The sequence below is a fragment of the Ascaphus truei genome, chromosome 1 (assembly GCF_040206685.1).
Source record: "Ascaphus truei isolate aAscTru1 chromosome 1, aAscTru1.hap1, whole genome shotgun sequence".
Lineage (NCBI taxonomy): Eukaryota > Metazoa > Chordata > Amphibia > Anura > Ascaphidae > Ascaphus > Ascaphus truei.
In genome coordinates, this window is record NC_134483.1 from 544,012,895 (window position 1) to 544,034,519 (window position 21,625).

Below are 21,625 nucleotides of genomic sequence, written 5' to 3' on the forward strand. Positions count from 1 at the left end.
GTCACATATTAGTACATTAGCGTGTCACATATTAGTACATTAGCGTGTCACATATTAGTACATTAGCGTGTCACATATTAGTACATTAGCGTGTCACATATTAGTACATTAGCGTGTCACATATTAGTACATTAGCAGGTCACATATTAGTACATTAGCGTGTCACATATTAGTACATTAGCGTGTCACATATTAGTACAATAGCGTGTCACATATTAGTACATTAGCAGGTCACATATTAGTACATTAGCAGGTCACATATTAGTACATTAGCGTGTCACATATTAGTACAATAGCGTGTCACATATTAGTACATTAGCGTGTCCCATATTAGTACATTAGCGTGTCACATATTAGTACATTAGCGTGTCACATATTAGTACATTAGCGTGTCACATATTCGTACATTAGCAGGTCACATATAGTACATTAGCAGGTCACATATTAGTACATTAGCGTGTCACATATTAGTACATTAGCGTGTCACATATTAGTACATTAGCAGGTCACATATTAGTACATTAGCGTGTCACATATAGTACATTAGCGTGTCACATATTAGTACATTAGCGTGTCACATATAGTACATTAGCGTGTCACATATTCGTACATTAGCGTGTCACATATAGTACATTAGCGTGTCACATATTCGTACATTAGCAGGTCACATATTAGTACATTAGCAGGTCACATATTAGTACATTAGCGTGTCACATATTAGTACAATAGCGTGTCACATATTAGTACATTAGCAGGTCACATATTAGTACATTAGCAGGTCACATATTAGTACATTAGCGTGTCACATATTAGTACAATAGCGTGTCACATATTAGTACATTAGCGTGTCCCACATTAGTACATTAGCGTGTCACATATTAGTACATTAGCGTGTCACATATTAGTACATTAGCGTGTCACATATTCGTACATTAGCGTGTCACATAATTCGTACATTAGCAGGTCACATATTAGTACATTAGCGTGTCACATATTAGTACATTAGCTTGTCACATATTAGTACATTAGCAGGTCACATATTAGTACATTAGCGTGTCACATATAGTACATTAGCGTGTCACATATTAGTACATTAGCGTGTCACATATAGTACATTAGCGTGTCACATATTCGTACATTAGCGTGTCACATATAGTACATTAGCGTGTCACATATTCGTACATTAGCGTGTCACATATTAGTACAATAGCGTGTCACATATTAGTACATTAGCGTGTCACATAATAGTACATTAGCGTGTCACATATTAGTACATTAGCGTGTCACATAATAGTACATTAGCGTGTCACATATTAGTACAATAGCGTGTCACATAATAGTACATTAGCGTGTCACATATTAGTACATTAGCGTGTCACATATTAGTACATTAGCGTGTCACATATTAGTACAATAGTGTGTCACATAGTACATTAGCGTGTCACATAATAGTACATTAGCGTGTCACATATTAGTACATTAGCGTGTCACATATTAGTACATTAGCGTGTCACATATTAGTACATTAGCGTGTCACATATTAGTACATTAGCGTGTCACATATTAGTACATTAGCGTGTCACATATTAGTACATTAGCGTGTCACATATTAGTACATTAGCGTGTCACATATTAGTACATTAGCGTGTCACATATTAGTACATTAGCGTGTCACATATTAGTACATTAGCGTGTCACATATTAGTACATTAGCGTGTCACATATTAGTACATTAGCGTGTCACATATTAGTACAATAGCGTGTCACATATTAGTACATTAGCGTGTCACATAATAGTACATTAGCGTGTCACATATTAGTACATTAGCGTGTCACATATTAGTACATTAGCGTGTCACATATTAGTACATTAGCGTGTCACATATTAGTACATTAGCGTGTCACATATTAGTACATTAGCGTGTCACATATTAGTACATTAGCGTGTCACATATTAGTACATTAGCGTGTCACATATTAGTACATTAGCGTGTCACATATTAGTACATTAGCGTGTCACATATTAGTACATTAGCGTGTCACATATTAGTACATTAGAGAAGGTTGTGGATTGAGTTGTGTGACCACTTTATCTTAATGCTTCACAATAATTATGTTGTCAGCATGTTTCAGTAAGGGCTGTTGGTGAACGGCTGTTTCACAGATTGTGTTCAGTACTAATCAAATGATTATGCAAATAACGGCAATATTTGTCTTTGGCACCAATATTCACCAGTGTTTCTCAGCTTTGTTACATTCCATTGGCCGCCCAAGTTGTCATGAAGATGATCTCGATTTTTGAGGGTTGGCAGTTTTTTTTTTTGATGTTACATTTTTATTGCTAACTTTTCCCCCAGCAGCGAATGTCCTTAATTTGCCAAGTTCATGGACTTACACAAAGGTTTTCCCATCAGCAGTAGATCGTGTAATTAGCACAGTGGCAAGGTCCGACAAAATATTCATCAAGCCCGTCCTGCTACTTGCCCTCAACTAATTATTGCCCCGGGGGGCAATATCCGGGAAATTCCCACAATTATTTCTGAGTCACACCTTTCTTCAATTTATCTGTAGCACTGGCAGTTAGAGCAGGGGTGCGCAAACTTACCTTAATGCACCCCCCCTGTCTGCTCTCCGGCTCGCGCCTCCCCCCTTCATGGCTCCGGCAACGTAACATCACATGACCCCGCCGCGTCATTTGACACCGGTTGCCATAAAGACGTGACGCTGGAACCAAGGTAAGTAAAAAGTTACAGAGGCCTCGTGCGATCCCCGGCATGTGTTTGAAATACCTTTGGGGAAACACGGGGCCTATATAACAGCCACGCCCCCCCCCCCCCGATAATCTCGTGCACCCCTTAGTTAGAGTCTCTACCTAACAACCACCACCAGACTTGCCCATGAAAGACTTGCCCCTAAATGCACCGTGGCAATGCAAGTCCTGGACTCCATGTGCTGCAGCTTAATAAAGCAGCTGCTCTGTTTGCTTCGCCTTCCTGTCCACTGCCAGAGACAGGTAAGTACTATATGAAGTGCCTAAGCACTCGTGCCCGCTTTCTGTCATGTCACTTTCTGGTGTATGTTCCTTCTCACTCATGTCACCATTTCCGCCCTGACAAAAGTTTTTAGACCAACTCGCTGTGAGCGCTCATTTGCCTGTCATTACCCAGAATCCCTGGCTGCAGGGGAAGCAGTGTTTGCTAAGCGATAATGGGGGAACCAGGGTTGCAAAGCCGTCTAAAACATGCAAATATACCACCAGTGGTATTTTTATTTGCTGTTTTTAAGACTGATAAATCTTCATTATTTTCATCCTTGTGGAGGTCTTTGCATGTATGGCAGCGCGGGTCTGAATGTTACATCTTTATACTAAAATATAACATCTTTTTCCAGGCAGAAAATTTTATCTTCTATGTCACTGCATATGACATCCCGGGACAGAGAGGGGCGTAGGCTAAAATGTGGATTTGCCAGCATAGATACAGTTAGGAAAGGCTTAGGGTGACTTAGGGTGAGTTCCTAGAACAGGAGGATGGATCTCAATGTATAGTGGACTAGAGGTATTGTAGAAGATAGGATGTTAACTCCAGTTTGTGGGGTAGACTAAGACAGGACCGTAGTGGACTCCAGTATCCGATCAAGATGCGGAGGAGATGAGCTACGGGAAACAGTAGCCACACTTACTGGGGCTATAGTGAGATAACTGTGTCCCAGAGAGGGGTAGATAAGGAAGCATCATACTCCATGTCCAGCACCTGTATTTTGCCCCGGTTTGCCTGCACTTGCAGTACCTTCCAATTGGAGAATTGCAGAAATAACGAGGAGATAGTTACATGGTGGACTTTTCCTCATGCGATGGATCATTAGCATCTAGGACCATCAGTGTATTCCTCTTACGTGCGGTAACATCTCCTCAGCGGAAGTATAACGCACTCTGCCAAACGCAGGCACAAGGAAGAAAGGTAATCAACTCTTTTGATTCACCCTGTCACCTCCAAGAGGGGCCCGTGGGGCAAGTTCTCCACCTGGGGCAGGAATGCTGTCATGTTCCCCTAGGAATCCCGTAGCTCCCTTCAATAACTACAGTGTAAAGTACTAAACACTTTGTTGTATGGCAGCTGGTCTGATGGAGAAGAATAGCATGAGCATATGACTTTTTTTTTAAACGTTTTTTTATTATAGAGGAATGAATATGTTTGTGTATGAAGCAGCTTAATGTGCCATATATATTATTCCATGACTCATTTTCCCTGTACATAAATCAGTACGGTGACAAGTTGCACTTGCAGTGATGCAGTTGTACCTTTCAGTAATACATCTTGGATGTGTGCTACAAAGGTTTTTATTACATGTGAAGAACATGTGCTGAGAGGACACTCCAAGTGGTCACATTGGCGCTGCTCAACTCGTGTCCTCAAGCCTCCCCTCCCCCACCAAGGATTTCGGGATCTCCCAGCTTCAGCACACGTGGCTCAATCAGGGGCTCAGTCAAACACTGCGCCACCTGAAGCAAGGACTGATTGAGCCCCCTGTGCTGAAGCAGCGACTGATTGAGCCACCTGTGCTGAAGCAGGGATATCCTGAAAACCTGACCTGTTCTCATCTTACAGATGTTCAGTGAAAGTCACCAACCCTGGCATCGTGACGGCCATTATAACATGCACCGAGCCCCATATTAACCAAGAGAGGCGACTCTAACAGGCCCCTTCTGTCCTGGGAGGCACATTATAACCCATCCACGTGACACTGCCGCTTCCTATTGGACAAAACAAAATAGAATATATTTTCTTTTGTTCTGCACAGTTTCTATCTGACATAGGTAGTCAGCCTTACATTTATTGGCAGCCGCCCTTCACTGATTTATTGTGATCATTTGGGCCACTCACTGATTATACACTTTCATTGTTAGCGCTACGTTATCCTGTTTTGCACTACAGCTTCCTGTTGGAATAGCGATACCAGTAGATATTTTTCATTGTTTTGGCATACAAAAATAACACGTTAGATATCTCGAAACAGTGGGGTCCCCAGAACTTGGAATAGCACCGTTTACCACCAGGGGAACACCAGATTCTGATTCTAACCATTTAAATGTTTTTTTATTTATTATACCAATGATGCAGGGGGTTGTCACGGGAGACCAGGCAAAATACACCTTTATACTGGGATCTTATCATTGAGCAAAGCCAATAAGTAAAATAAATTGTAATTTATTCCATAGAAACAGGCAAACACACATTGAATTACAATAGACAGAAAAAGATACACTTACTGGGGGTCTGGGGTTGACAAACTGACTTTCCTAGTTGAAATAAAGTCTTTAAAACAGTCCAGTGCTGAAGTATGGACTTAGAAAACATTCCGGTTTAAAAAGTCCTGCAGCCTTCCTCCTTGCAATCGCAGTAAGGCGTCTCTGGGCCCGGTTCGACCCGTTCTTGGCCTTATGGCAAATTGGACTTCTGGAATCACTTGGGAACACGTGGAACCACATAGGAACACATGGACGACCCAAGAAATAACAACAGCAGAGAGAGTTCTGGGAGGGTGATGAGCTGTCTTATACACTCCGGGACAGGCTGTCCCACAGTGTGCCCTTCAACCAGTGGCAGGGGAATTTCATCCCTGGCCACTCACACACTTTGCCAGGTCTGTAAAACCTGGCCCCTTTGGCTTCAGAACAGTGAGAGAGCATGTGCACAAAACGCCATCTTGCCCACTTACTATTCAAAACCCCCCAGTGGCTCAATGCCACTAAGTCTGGGCTAAGTTACAGGGACCCTTTGAACTGAGGATATCGGTGCTCCAGTTAGCCCTCCTTAGCCCTCCTTGCTAACAAAGAGTTCACACCTCCTGGCATCTCTTAGGCTTTCAAGTCCTGGCTTCCTCGCAGACGCATAGGCACCGAGCCTGGTAGCCATGACTTCGAAGTCCCACAGGTTATCAATATATATACACATTAAACTATACCTATTTAATAAAATATATTGTGTCCTGTCTTCTGTGTGCTACTGTACAAGTTATGAGTTCCTATTCTGGTGTCAGGGATGGAGTGAGTGTATATTCTCTACAAATCACTACCCTCATTCCTGGCACACATGAGAAAAATACTTTTAAACTTTTTAAAACACTGCAAACAGGCTCAGCTTTATAACCTTAGCTCGAACACCTTCCTGAACCCCTACCCTAGGCTAAGGATACCTGGGCATGTGTGTGGGTACCTCTGCTATACTGGGGAGCCCCTGCTATACTAAGAACTGCGTGTATACCTGCAGATATCTTTTAACCCCTCCATACCCGTTTACCTTGTCTGGGAGATGCTGCAGCAGGGATCCTGGCGGTGAGTCGTAAGAACGTTTCCAGGGTCCGAGGTTGGCGGAGTAATGCGCTTAGCTGTATCAGAAGGTATCACTCAATCTCCGGATACAACTTTTGGGGTATCCCCTAACTCCGGAACCCTGCTACATAGATACATTCTGCAAAGACTTTCTCCGACAAACCCACCCCGAAACTTAAAGCCTAGAAATCTCCAGATCCCAGCTTCCCAGTAATGGCAAAAACCACATAATTCTGTCATGTCGCAAAATTAGTATACAGTTGCGGTAATACATTTTTGACCTCTGGGTCCCAGAGCTGACACTCTAAGACCCTAACACATGGGCCAGGGTTAACCAAGTGGGCTTGACCTTTATTATAAGCCTGGTTAACCCCTTCACCATCACAGGGATCTCTGGAGCTGAACCACATTAGTTTAAGCACTGGGGACCCCCTACGTCCGTGGATACCTCTAAAGTAGATGCTGGTACCTGCTCCGGTTGAGCATGCAGGGCTTTCAACGTTGAAGCTCCCGCGTCACATGGGCCAATAGGAAGCTGCAGCAATAACATCACGGCTTCCTATTGGCCTGCAGGCCGGGAAATATCTGAAGAGCGGTCATATTGTGAACCTTGCTAGATGAGGAGAGCAGCTACTGGAACCTAATTCGCAGGTAATTATCTTCGGACACAGGGGGTCCCCAGAGCTGAAATTAATGGGGTTCAGCTCCCGTGATCCCCTGCTTTTTGAAATTACATTCTCAATAAAATCCGCCGCCTTGGATCGTCTCTCTAATGGAAGTCAAACACATTGGCATGGTTACACATATTGTATTACTAACGCGGGGGTTGGCAACTGTGCCAAGTGTAGATAATGCCCCAAAATGCGTAACTATCTCAATACAAAGCAATACAACGCTCAGGGGAGAAGTGGTTTCAGCTGAAGTATCAGCCGAAGTAGCCAGTTTGATATTAGTCAATGGTCTGTATGAGATGCATGTGTGTTTTGATAAAATAAAAAAGATTTGAAGCACTCTTAATATAAAGAAAGAAAATGTGAGAACTTTCATGGAACCAGTATCGCAGGAACACAAAATCCAGACACTCTACACAAAATTGTACTCAGTCAAAGACTGAGCCACTGATTGAGCCACCTGTGCTGAAGCAGGGATATCCTCAAAAACCTGACCGGTTGGGGGCCTTGAGGACTGGAGTTTAGCATCCCGGCACTATTTCACCCGTGCGGTGAGTTGGCTACTGTATCTGTGTAACTGGCTTCCCTAGAAAAACTCCATCACTTTTAGCATAACTTGGCTTTTCTACGGGAACACCCCATTCAAGCAGATAAGCTGCTCACAATATGCTTATCTGTTTGGCTAAAGATGGCGGCATAATTACTTTTGAAACAAAGAGCAAAACAAGAAGTGCTCCTTTGCCCTTTACGTGCTGGCCAACTACTTATCACCACAAGACGTGAATGAAGACGGTAAAAAACTCGCCAAAGAATTGGCTCACCAGAGAAATGATTCAAGTTCAAAACGACTATTTAAAAAAAAAAAAACGGGCAGATTTATTATTTTTTATATGTAACTTATTAAACATATCACTTCTCTTAATTCACTTCCATTCTAGGAATCCCGACCCTGCAAAGTGCCCCACGATTGACCCTTTTATCACCAGGTCGTAAATAATTGTATTGAACAGAATACATTCTAAGATGCGCCATCTTCAGCCCTAATGCATAGGGTGTAAGCATCAACATGCTGGCGTTCTTGGCGCATCAACTAATGTTTATATTGACGCTCTGATTGCCTAGAATGCCTCTTTTAAGTAGAGTGGCTTTATTGTGCTCTCCTGGTAACTCGCTTGTAAGCTCCTCGGGGCAGGGACTCCTCTTCCTTAATGTTACTCTTATGTCTGAAGCACTTATTCCCATGACCTGCTATTTATATTATCTGTTATTTATATGATTACAACGTGTATTACTACTGTGAAGCGCTGTGTATATTTATGGCGCTATATAAATAAAGACATACAATACAATACAACACAACTCCCTTGCAGCCGCATCAATGTATTGAGTAATCCACCTGACAGCAGAAGGCAGTAATGATATCATTATGCAGGTCTGCTTGTAAACCGTTCTGCTGCGTCCTGTACCTCCTGCTTCTGAGTGGGGAAGGAATGACCCTGGGGAATGAGGCTGAAAGCCCCCTTTTTGCAGAGAAGGGATATTCCGTGCTCCGCTGTGATCCTGAGAAGGATTAGGTGTCATTAACACGTTTAACACTCTTTGCTAATAATCTACTGCACTAATGATCCGCTCTATGACATGATATTATAGCAAAGGCTTTGAAACCCCAGGAGCACAGATTGTAATCCTCTGTAACACAGCCGGCAGTCTGTGCATTTCCCATCCTCTGCGAGTTTAAGCAGGGGAAAATAAAGATGAAAAAAGGCTGGAATGAGGGACTAGACATCACGACAGGAACAGTTAGACATGATTGCAGTGCCTAGAAAAAATATACATAAGTACTAAGTATAGGGGCCTATTCGGGAAGCTTCGATGTTATCACTGCAACACGGAGCGTGTTTGCATGTTACTACGAACGGTATGAAATCTGCGAAAAAAACAGTATTCAGTAAGATGTATCGCTTGGTGCAAAAATGACTGCCTACAGGAGTTGGAATTTGCTTTTCAAGCGATATTCCCGTGTGATTTTGCTCAAATCTGAAAGAGCTGCAATCTCCCTGCACAGAGAGAGCTGCATCTCCCTGCACAGCTTTTACAGGCAATCTCCCTGCACAGAGAAGCTGCATCTCCCTGCACAGCTCTTACAGGCGATCTCCCTGCACAGAGAGAGCTGTATCTCCCTGCACAGCTCTTACAGGCGATCTCCCTGCACAGAGAGAGCTGTATCTCCCTGCACAGCTCTTACAGGCGATCTCCCTGCACAGAGAGAGCTGCATCTCCCTGCACAGCTCTTACTGGCGATCTCCCTGCACAGAGAGAAGCTGCATCTCCCTGCACAGCTCTTACAGGCGATCTCCCCGCACAGAGAGCTGCATCTCCCTGCACAGCTCTTACAGGCGATCTCCCTGCACAGAGAGAAGCTGCATCTCCCTGCACAGCTCTTACAGGCGATCTCCCTGCACAGAGAGAAGCTGCATCTCACTGCACAGATCATACAGGCGATCTCCCTGCACAGAGAGAAGCTGCATCTCCCTGCACAGCTCTTACAGGAGATCTCCCTGCACAGAGAGAGCTGCATCTCCCTGCACAGCTCTTACAGGCGATCTCCCTGCACAGAGAGAGCTGCATCTCCCTGCACAGCTCTTACAGGCGATCTCCCTGCACAGAGAGAGCTACATCTCCCTGCACAGCCCTTACAGGCGATCTCCCTGCACAGAGAGAGCTGCATCTCCCTGCACAGCTCTTACAGGCGATCTCCCTGCACAGAGAGAGCTGCATCTCCCTGCACAGCTCTTACAGGCGATCTCCCTGCACAGCTCTTACTGGCGATCTCCCTGCACAGAGAAGCTGCATCTCCCTGCACAGCTCTTAAGATTTGGTCCCACGGCGCGCGTCCTCGTGCGCGCTACTCACCATCTGATGGTGTCCTCCCGAGCCGGTCCCAGTCCGTCCTCCCTGCACGGCTCACTACGCGCTGTGACGCGTCAGCCGCCAGGGGATGAAAGAGAATTGTTATCCCAAGCGGCGACGCGTCACGTGGTGTGGCTGTGAGCCAATAAGGAGGGGAGGCTTCAGGGAGCAGGGAGGGGGGAGCAAGGAGGTTTCGGGGAGCAGGGAGGCTTCGGGGAGCAGGGAGGGGGGAGCGGGGAGGCGGGGGAGGGAACCCCTGGCATACAATATGATGGTCCCACCCCCGACGTCATTGCCACGCCCACCCGACCCGTTTTGGCCCCCGCTCCAGCTCCCTACAGACCGCAGATAGCGATCAAGTGCCTCTCCACGCGCCGCCTGTCTGCAGTGCGGGCGCGTGGTCTGAGGCAGCGGGGCCTTAGCCTTACAGGCGATCTCCCTGCACAGAGAGAAGCTGCATCTTCCTGCACAGCTCTCACAGTCGATCTCCCTGCACAGAGAGATGCTGCATCTCCCTGCACAGCTCTTACAGGCGATCTCCCTGCACGGAGAGAGCTGCATCTCCCTGCACAGCTCTTACAGGCGATCTCCCTGCACGGAGAGAGCTGCATCTCCCTGCACAGCTCTTACAGGCGATCTCCCTGCACGGAGAGAGCTGCATCTCCCTGCACAGCTCTTACAGGCGATCTCCCTGCACAGCTCTTACAGGCAATCTCCCTGCACAGAGAGAGCTGCATCTCCCTGCACAGCTCTTACAGACGATCTCCCTGCACAGAGAGAGCTGCATCTCCCTGCACAGATCATACAGGCGATCTCCCTGCACAAAGAGAAGCTGCATCTCCCTGCACAGCTCTTACAGACGATCTCCCTGCACAGAGAGAAGCTGCATCTCCCTGCACAGCTCTTACAGGCGATCTCCCTGCACAGAGAGAAGCTGCATCTCCCTGCACAGATCATACAGGCGATCTCCCTGCACAAAGAGAAGCTGCATCTCCCTGCGCAGCTCTTACAGGTGATCTCCCTGCACAAAGAGAGCTGCATCTCCCTGCGCAGCTCTTACAGACGATCTCCCTGCACAAAGAGAAGCTGCATCTCCCTGCGCAGCTCTTACAGGCGATCTCCCTGCACAAAGAGAGCTGCATCTCCCTGCATAGCTTACAGAGGATCTCCCTGCACAGAGAGCTGCATCTCCCTGCACAGCTCTTACAGGCGATCTCCCTGCACAGAGAGCTGCATCTCCCTGCGCAGCTCTTAGAGGTGATCTCCCTGCACAAAGAGAGCTGCATCTCCCTGCATAGCTTACAGAGGATCTCCCTGCACAGAGAGAGCTGCATCTCCCTGCACAGCTCTTACAGGCGATATCCCCGCACAGAGAGCTGCATCTCCCTGCACAGCTCTTACAGACGATCTCCCTGCACAGAGAGAAGCTGCATCTCCCTGCACAGCTCTTACAGGCGATCTCCCTGCACAGAGAGAAGCTGCATCTCCCTGCACAGCTCTTACAGGCGATCTCCCTGCACAGAGAGAAGCTGCATCTTCCTGCACAGCTCTTACAGGTGATCTCCCAGCACAGAGAGAGCGACATCTTCCTGCACAGCTCTTACAGGCGATCTCCCTGCACAGAGAGAGCGACATCTTCCTGCACAGCTCTTACAGGCGATCTCCCTGCACAGAGAGAAGCTGCATCTCCCTGCACAGCTCTTACAGGCGATCTCCCTACACAGAGAGAAGCTGCATCTCCCTGCACAGCTCTTAGGCCTTGGTCCCGCTGCGCTCGTTGGCGCGGGCGGCCATGTCGCGAGTTCCCCACCAGCAGGGGAATCCCCACCGAGCCGGTCCCGGTCCCCCCTGGCGGCACAACGCACTACACGCTGTGGCGCGTCAGCCGCTAGGAGACACAAGAGAATGGTGTTTCCTAGCGTTGACGCGTCACGTGGTGTGGCTGTGAGCCAATGGGGAGGGGAGGCTGCGGGAGGAGGAGAGGCTTCGGGGAGCGGGGAGGAGTGTGGAGTGAAAGCGTGAGTGCCTGTCTGTGTGTCTGAGTGCGTGAGTGCCTGCCTCTGTGTGTGTCTGAGTGCGTGCGTGCCTGTCTGTGTGTGTGTGTATGTGTGTGCCTGAGTGCGTGAATGCCTGCCTCTGTCTGTCTGTGTGTGCCTGTGTGTGTGCGTGTGTGTGTGTATGAGTGCCTGCGTGTGTGTCTGTGTGTGCCTGTGTGTGTGCGCGTGTGTGTGTATGAGTGCCTGCGTGTGTGTCTGTGTGTGCACGTGTGTATGTGTATGAGTGCCTACGTGTGTGTGTTGCTCATTACTTACCTTAACTCCAGCCCGAGCCGTGGAGGGGGGGGGAGAGTAGCGGGTCCCTCCCTGTCAAGCCTCCCCCTCCCGCCCACCTCCCGCTCCGGCTCCCGCTCCCTACAGACCGCATATCGCGGTCTGTGTATGTCAGCGCACCGCCTGTATGCAGCGCAGGCGCGCTGACTCTGGGAGCGGGGCCTTAGCCTTACAGGCGATCTCCCTGCACAGAGAGAGCTGCATCTCCCTGCACAGCTCTTACAGGCGATCTCCCTGCACAGAGAGAGCTGCATCTCCCTGCACAGCTCTTACAGGCGATCTCCCTGCACAGAGAGAAGCTGCATCTCCCTGCACAGAGAAAAGCTGCATCTCCCTGCACAGAGAGAAGCTGCATCTCCCTGCACAGCTCTTACAGGCGATCTCTCTGCACAGAGAGAAGCTGCATCTCCCTGCACAGCTCTTACAGGCGATCTCCCTGCACAGAGAGAAGCTGTGTCTCCCTGCACAGCTCTTACAGGCGATCTCCCTGCACAGAGAGAGCTGCATCTCCCTGCACAGCTCTTACAGGCGATCTCCCTGCACAGAGAGAAGCTGCATCTCCCTGCACAGCTCTTACAAGTGATCTCCCTGCACAGAGAGAAGCTGCATCTCCCTGCACAGAGAAAAGCTGCATCTCCCTGCACAGAGAGAAGCTGCATCTCCCTGCACAGCTCTTACAGGCGATCTCTCTGCACAGAGAGAAGCTGCATCTCCCTGCACAGCTCTTACAGGCGATCTCCCTGCACAGAGAGAAGCTGTGTCTCCCTGCACAGCTCTTACAGGCGATCTCCCTGCACAGAGAGAGCTGCATCTCCCTGCACAGCTCTTACAAGTGATCTCCCTGCACAGAGAGAAGCTGCATCTCCCTGCACAGAGAAAAGCTGCATCTCCCTGCACAGCTCTTACAGGCGATCTCTCTGCACAGAGAGAAGCTGCATCTCCCTGCACAGCTCTTACAGGCGATCTCCCTGCACAGAGAGAAGCTGCATCTCCCTGCACAGCTCTTACAGGCAATCTCCCTGCACATAGAGAAGCTCCATCTAACTGCACAGCTCTTGCAGGCGATCTCCCTGCACATAGAGAAGCTGTATCTAACTGCACAGCTCTTGCAGGCGGTAGCAGTACTTTTATTTTAATTTTAATAACATAGGATTGAAGCAGGGGATCTCCAGAGATGAATCACATTCAATTCAAGTCCCGGGACCTCCCCCCCTGCTTCCCGAGTAGTGACCACTAAGGTAATGAAGGGTAAACCTCCCCATAGCTCTCCCAGGAGGCCTAAACACCCACTCTGGGGCAACTACAAGCTTCATCCACCCCCTCTACCACTAACAAACCGCATACTGCTATTTAACCCCTTAGCGGTAGCCACTAAGGTAATGAAGCTGGGCTGTAATTTTATTTTTATTACATAGGATGGAAGTAGGTTGTCCCAGGAGCTGAAATAAATGTTGGTCAGCCCCGGAGACCCCCGGCTTCAATCCTATGCAGGAAAAATAAATTATACTTCTTCACATGCACATCGCGAACCCAATCTGGGAACAAAATATGCGGGTTTAAGGTGCGATGTGCATTTCGAAGCTACCCGAATAGCAAATTACTGGCAAAAAAACACGAGTTTGTTAATTTTTTGGAGCTACCGCGCGGCTTGTCGGTGACAGAGTGATAACGCTTGTTAAAAAGCCATTTCCAAGGGAATTTGACATGTTATCGGAGCTTTCTGAATAGCTACACATGCAAAATCGTTTGGAAAGTGCTCCTAACCAGCGCTAAGCCACTTATCGAAGATACCTGAATAGGCCACATAATGAGGAGAATGTCAGAACGCTGTTCTTGGTTAGCGCGGCTACCAACGCATTAACCAGCGCTCAATAGTATTCATTCCAAGACCTAGTTCCAGTGAAAAAAGCATCTCTGTCTCCCCGCCATCTCTCTCCCACACAAAGCGCGTCATAATTACAGTATAGCACGCGGTACGCAGTACATAGGAATGTTACAGACACAAGCCCTGCCCAGAGGGCACAGGGAGATAAAGTGACTTGCCCAAGGTCACAAGGAGCCGTCACCAGGAATTGAATCCTGTTCCCCTGATTCAAACTCAGTGTCTGTATTTACAGAGTCAGGGGGGCTTATTCTATAAGGTGTGACAGAGCAGATGCCATCACACAATAGGAAAGGGAATCCCTGCCCTGGAGAGCTTACACTCTAAGCGGTATGTTGGGAGAGTTACAGAGACAGCAGGTGAGGGAATAAGTGCAACAGATGGCAGTGCTTTGCCACAGTGGTTGGCAGGAATGACTGTGGGTGTGGGACAGTTGCCATGTGTCGTGTGATGCACTTTATGGAATAAATGCCATAGTACCAGCACAAAGTGATGAAAGAGAAAATACTCGTACTGACCCTCCAACACTGGGCCGAGTAAAAGAGGTACAATACGCTTCAGTTCCTCTGCCAATGTGGGATACGTGAGTTTACAAGCCAGTGAGCAGTTACAGCAACACAAGCAATGTACTGTATGTGCAGATCATTGCACCACGTGTATTTCTGGATGTGTCTGTCTACCCTTATTTAACCCCTCTACTGTTAGCCCCCAGACTTACTATTGTAGCTGAGGCGTGGCCTATGTTCAGATGGCAGGAATAATATAAACACAGGATGAGCAATTCACTTAGTTTACTATACACTTATTAAACTCAGGCACCTTGTGATGCTTAGCCGGGAATCACTACACACTGTACACAAATACAACACAATCTCCAATAACACTGCGTGGGTGTGAGTCACTGTCAGTGGTGCAGTAGCCACCCAATCCTGGGTATGTTGGCGTGTGATGGTTCTGGCACTGAGCTTGTGGTGTACTGAACCTGTTGCAGACCTGTTCTTCAAAAAGGTACTTTGGTACCACTGTGTCTTTATAGCTGGTGAGGGTCCCCCCCAGTGGTGCGTGATCGCTTGTCCACTCTGAAACTGTAGGTCGTAGCTCATGTCCATCAAGGTCGAGAGTACATTTGAGAGGCACCTGCCAGGGTGCAGTGTAAGTGTGTGAGCTCATCAAACAGGGGACAGTGTGAGTGTGTGAGCTCATCACATAGGGGGCAGTGTGAGTGTGTGTGAGCTCATCAAACAGGGGACAGTGTGAGTGTGTGTGAGCTCATCACATAGGGAGCAGTGTGAGTGTGTGTGAGCTCATCACATAGGGGGCAGTGTGAGTGTGTGTGAGCTCATCACACAGGGGGCAGTGTGAGTGTGTGTGAGCTCATCACACAGGGAGCAGTGTGAGTGTGTGTGAGCTCATCACACAGGGGGCAGTGTGAGTGTGTGTGAGCTCATCACACAGGGGGCAGTGTGAGTGTGTGTGAGCTCATCACACAGGGGGCAGTGTGAGTGTGTGTGAGCTCATCACACAGGGGGCTAGACCGGGCACTGGATAAAGAGGTAAGTGCTATCAAAAGTAAGAAGGAGAATAGACTCGTGTTCACTGCCACTTATAGCCAAGCAGTGTTTTTGTTAAATCTGTCATCGTAAAACATTGGCATACCCTACAAAATGATGACATAATATCTGAAAGTTGCTGTTCGCCACCTATAGTTGCATTTAAATGAGGGAGAAACTTGGCGGACAGTCTGATACATGCAGACAATGAGGGTAACTACGGAATTCCTCATTTTCTGGAAGGTGGCAGGCCGGGCAACTTTAGGTGTATGAGCTGCTCGGTCTGTAACAGCCTCGTTACCGGTAGTAAATTCTGACACCCAAACAGTGGCAAAGAAATAAAAATCAAAAACAGAATAACATGTAGATCTGAATTTGTAGTGTACACAATAAAGTGTCCACGTGGTCTTCTCTATGTGGGTAAAACTATAAGAATGCTAAAAACAAGATTCACAGAGCATAAAAGTGTCATTCGAAAAGGTACGGACCCCTCTGCTCTTGTCCAGCACTGTGTGGAAAATAACCATAACGTGGCATCCTTACGTGTCATGGGAATTGAATGAGTAGCGCCCAGACAAGGTACCCCGGATAGGGAGACATTTCTGCTGAGACTAGAAGCGTTTTGGATACATGCTCTAAACACCAGTAACGGTGTGGGACTTAATGAGCAACAGAATTTCAGATGTTTCCTTAACAGAAGGTAATTTTGTCTTTTTAACAGGCATACATGACCTTGAACCCTCTATGGACTTCGCATATACCTGATGGGGAGATCGTATTTCCCATTTGTCTCTGTCGTTCTTTCCCCTCCTCCCCCCCTTGTTCAAACCCCCCTGCCCCCACATCGTATTTGCCCCAGGTATACACATTATTAGTATATTGAGGTACTGCTCTTGTTGAGATATGTGTATATATATATATACATGTAGCGGTCATGTAAAATGGCTACAGTCATCTCTCCTGCTGACAGTAAGGCCTGGTAGGGGTACTGGTGGGGTACTGGTGGTCAGGGTGGCTAACACCGAGACGGTGGTCGGGCTCTGCCTACAATGCGGGCTGCCCGGAGGCACTGTCAATACGGTGGCACGTTGCCCACATTGCGGGACATTATATTTGTGGCCCATGCCCACATTCATACCTATCCAACCTGCTGACCCCCCGGGGGACACGGTTAAACGCTCTGCCGAGTCCCCTGGCGCACTGTGGATCAACCGTGTGAGTCCCGGAGAAAGGGGACTGGAGTCGACCAAGTCGGCTGGGTCAGTATCGACCGAGGCGGTCGGGTCGCTCCCCGACCGCGCAGAGAAAAGACTTTCGCCACGCTCGGTGACCCCGAGATCCGGGAAAGGAGATTACTCAGATGAGGACCTCCGTGAACTAGCGGTGGCGAAATCGGGATCCAGGAGGGACCCAGGACGGACGACACCCCGTGGGGTGAGTGGCAGTCTGGAAGACAGGGCGTCCCCCGCAGATCGGCGAGCCGAGAGACGGAGTCCCGCCGTCCCAGGACTGGGCGGCGACGGGAGAGAGACACCAACGCCCCTGCGGACTGGTAAGAGAAGCAGCCCCATCACTTACCTTGTCCCGGCGGACAGCGCAGACCAGGCCCGAGGCGCATGTGGAGAGACGGCATCACTTCCGGTGAAGACGACGGCGGAGCTTCCGGATGTCGTCATCGAAGAAGAGATCCCGAATGGGGATCCGACCCGAGATGGCGGCGTTTCCGGTTCCGGGGAGGACATCACTTCCGGTGGCGACAGCGGAACCGCTGGGAACAACGCAGCGACGCTTCGGCGATCGGGGGAAGGTCCCCGATCACCTCCAAGGCCCAGAAGTTGGATGGGCGATCCGAGGACTGAGGAGGGTGAGATGTCCTCATTGGACCAGTCTACGGACAGCCAGGAATGGGTCGTAACCCCGTGGGGTCCTATCACTCGCCCCTATGCCCCATCCCCTGGCCTAGATAAAGCCCCTGCCCCTGTCACCTGTTCCACGGGATACCCGCCTAGCCTGGAACTTATGGACATACCTTTGGGGGTGGAGGAGAGACGGACTGGGGAGAGACAGCGCAGTGGCGCTACGGAGGGCGATTCTCGGGGAGGGGGAGAGTTGAGAGTGGCCGCGGTAGGCCGGTGGTTGCCCCCTGCAGTTCCTGAACCGGTGAAAAAAGGCCCCGGGATCTTATAGGTGGTCTGTACCACGATCTGAACGGTCGTCGGGGGTATTTTCCCTGGAAGATGATAGGGAGTCAGGGGGGTCACATAAATTCAGAGAGCACCGTTGGTGGGCCCCACTATTCGAAGGGTACTCCGCATGGATGGACCGCACTCGGTTCCTCATCCGGCGAGAAGATGTAGTGGATTACTGGTGGGCTGCGGGAGAGTTCAGACCTGAGCAAAGGGATAGAGAGTTGCAGGAGCGGTGGCTGCAGATTGAGCATAGGGAGATAGAACCCATGGGTCCTAGCATCCTATCAGACCCCGTGGACCCTGATGAGCCCCTATCATGGGTGTTACCTGGGAGGGCAGGTAAGGCTGACCTGACCAGGATAAGTAGGGCCGAGAGGACCATAATGGCTCGGTATAAATCATCACACGGGTTGGAGTACCCGTATGTCCCTGAGCCTCTTATGGACGAAATAGAGGAAAACAGAGATAGGTTGCTTAGGGAGGCCATTGAAATGCATTTAGTAGGAAGAGGAAGTGCAGTAGTAGGGAAGAAGGCCGAGGAGCGGATAGAGCACTTAGTACGCATATGGGGCATAGGAAGGAACATTTACAAACATAGGGTGACATATAGGCCCGAGAGGGGACTGCCTAGGCACTATCATGTCACGGTCCTAGACATGGGCGGTAGAGAGGTTAAGAAACCTGACCCGAGTCACTATTTTTAGGGGGTACTAATGCATTACGCGGGTTCGTGGCTGATTGTCGGGGCGGGCTTGGCGGAATGTACTGTAGACATTTTGTTATGATACTATGGAAATTTGTATGTGAAGTTAACCTAATTATGTGTTGTATTTCAGTGCTTCCTGGAAAAGGGTATACAATTTTAGGTCCCAGCGAGGACAATGGGATTCACCAGGGGGAGAATGTAGCGGACATGTAAAATGGCTACAGTCATCTCTCCTGCTGACAGTAAGGCCTGGTAAGTTGTGGGCATGCCAGCAGTAATTATGGAGGTTTGCCCTCACACCCTGGTGGGGTGCCCTGTGTATGGATGGGAGTGGTCACATGCTCTGACTCCATGGTTAGTGATGTCAGAGCTGTGTCAGCTTCCAGAGTGTACATAAGGCACAGCACTGTGTCTAAAAGTTAGTTCTGCCAGAGTTCTATCTGAGTTCTGTGTCCTGCGTGGTTCTGGGGAGCTCTGCCAGAGTTCTGAGAGGAGTAAGAGTTATGTTATAGTAGCTGAGTAGGAAGACTGTGTCCAGGGACCTGGCACAGGGTAAAGACATCCCGGCTGGGATAGGGAATCCCTATTAAAGGAGAATTACACCTTTCAAAGGGAAGCACTGACTGAATATGAGTGGCTAGAAAATCTACTGCGAGGGGCAGCTAGCCCACTCAGGCAATAAAGATGTTCTCAATCACAAACCCTCTCGTGTACATGTGTGGAGTGAATGTACAGAGAGGAGCACCACGGAGGAGTTCCTCGCCAGGACCATCCCCAAGTGACCGAAGGGACCCTGATGAGGTGGAGGCGCTGCACTGGAACTAGGTAGGACTCAGCACACTACCTCAGCTGCCTGTCTGGACGGGTTCTCCCCACACACCATCATGCGGGAGACTCAGGAGTCCTGTTGCCAACAGGTGCACCACCAGACACTACCACACTGTAATGGGGACCGGTTAGACCACAGGGGCCAATGTGAGATTGGGTGGGTCAGGCCGGGCCACAAAAACCGTTACATTTGGAGGCGAGCTGCTGAGATCAGATCTGTCATCAGGACAGGCTCTAGCTAGGCACACTGGGATACAGGGAGAGCGTCTTCTGCCACTCTGTGCTGCGTAGGGACGGACCTAGGGGTGGTCAGGGGCTGACAGGGTATTGTCAGTTCGCAAGGACGACCTAGGGGCCTGAAAGGAGTGAGGGGTCTGGAGCCGGGCTATAGCTGACTGAGTCACTTTGAGGTAGTGCTAGTTGGTAGGACGCCAGAAGGGATAGCCTGTTAACGTGGTCAGGAATCCTGGAGAGGGTCTGCGCTAGGCTGACCAAGAGAGGTAGACGCCCCAAGTACTGCATGGCAGAGCCAGAGTATTCTAGCCCATTCCAGACACTTACCATAGGGAGCACAGACTGGGAAGAAGGAGTTACAGCAGACACTGAGAGAGTGAGCCTAGCCTGAGGTAGTGCAACATGAGTCCAGCCTAGATCAGGTACACATGTGGTGGTGCATCTGAGCAATCTTTATAGTACTGGTGTGGTGGCTGCCCCGCAGAGCGGAGCCCCATGTACGATAACTGTTACGAGAGAATGGAGGATCCGCGTGGTGCGGAGAGCCCAAAATGGCGACCAGAGGCTGATGGGGAAGGCACCCGTGGCGTGCGCCCCACTGAAGAGCAAACTGTCGCTGAGCTGTCTTTAACTAATCTGCTCTGGAGTGGAGCGAAGGCTGTGGCTGCCCCGTTTTTGTCCTGTCTGGGACACCGAGGGGCCACCCTTGAGGAGTGTGAGGACATTGTGATAACTGGGGGGGAACCCAGCGAGAAGAGCAAACAAACTGACATTTCGGGCTTAAAAGCCAATCAAAATGGCGGTTCCCGCTTGCTAGGGAGACCGCATGGGCCAGTCGTAGAGAAAATGGCTGATACAGAACTTGCACAAAGCTGGCCGGGAATGGCGCGAACAGCAGAGCCCCGCCCTGATGGGGGGTATGGCGCGAAAGCTATGGCTGCGCCTTCATGGACAGTGACTCACTCGGCCCCTGTGCTGAGTCAACCGCTTAGTCTATGGGACCCTCCCCTGATTTCCACCAGGGGGAGTGACTTTCAATTATGGCCTGTGGGAATGCACCCACTGGGCCCAGGGACTGATATCCAGACGGCGTCACTACAAGAAGTAGTTCCGGCCGCGGAGGTAACGTGCAAAAAGGAGGGATATTTTGCACGGAAAGCAGCTGCCAGGAGAAGGCGGGAACTAGCCGCGGGCAAAGAATCCACCTCTGATGAAGAAAATGGCGCGAAAACGCAGACCGCGCCCACCAGGACTGAGAAAGGCGTGGCCTTAATTAAGGGGCATGCTATTCCCCTGTGGGATCCGCCCATAATTGCAACCCCTGGGGGCGGGTTCCAGCTATGCCAGCGGAAGGAGGAGCCGAAGCAGGAAGTGGCTGGCCCAGAAGCTTCTACCGGTCAGTTGCGAGGAACCACTGACCTGGAGAGACCCATAATGAAAGTGGTCCCTACCAAAAGAATGGCCTGCTCCTCCACTGTGGGAACTATGGTATCCACTCAGCCCTACTCGGTACCCGGTGGGGTACTGGTAGTCAGGGTGGCTAACACCGAGACGGTGGTCGGGCTCTGCCTACAATGCGGGCTGCCCGGAGGCATTGTTAATACGGCGGCACGCTGCCCACAATGCGGGACACTATACTTATGGCCGATGCCAACGTTCATTCCAATTCAATCTGCTGACCCCCCGGGGGATACGGCTAGGCGCTCCGCTGAGTCCCCTGGTGCACTGTGGATCAATCGTGCAAGTCCCGGAGAAAGGGGACTGGAGTCGATAAAATCGGCTGGGTCAGCGGCAACCGAGACGGTCGGGTCACTCCCCGACCGCGCTGAGAAAAGACTTTCGCCCCGATCGGTGACCCCTAAGTCAGGGAAAGGGGATTACTCGGATGAGGATCTCCGCGAGCTAGCGGAGGTGAAATCGATGCCCAGGACAAAAACGGGGAGGGCGACACCCCGTAGCGTGAGTAGCAGCCTGGAAAGCAGGGCATCCCCCGC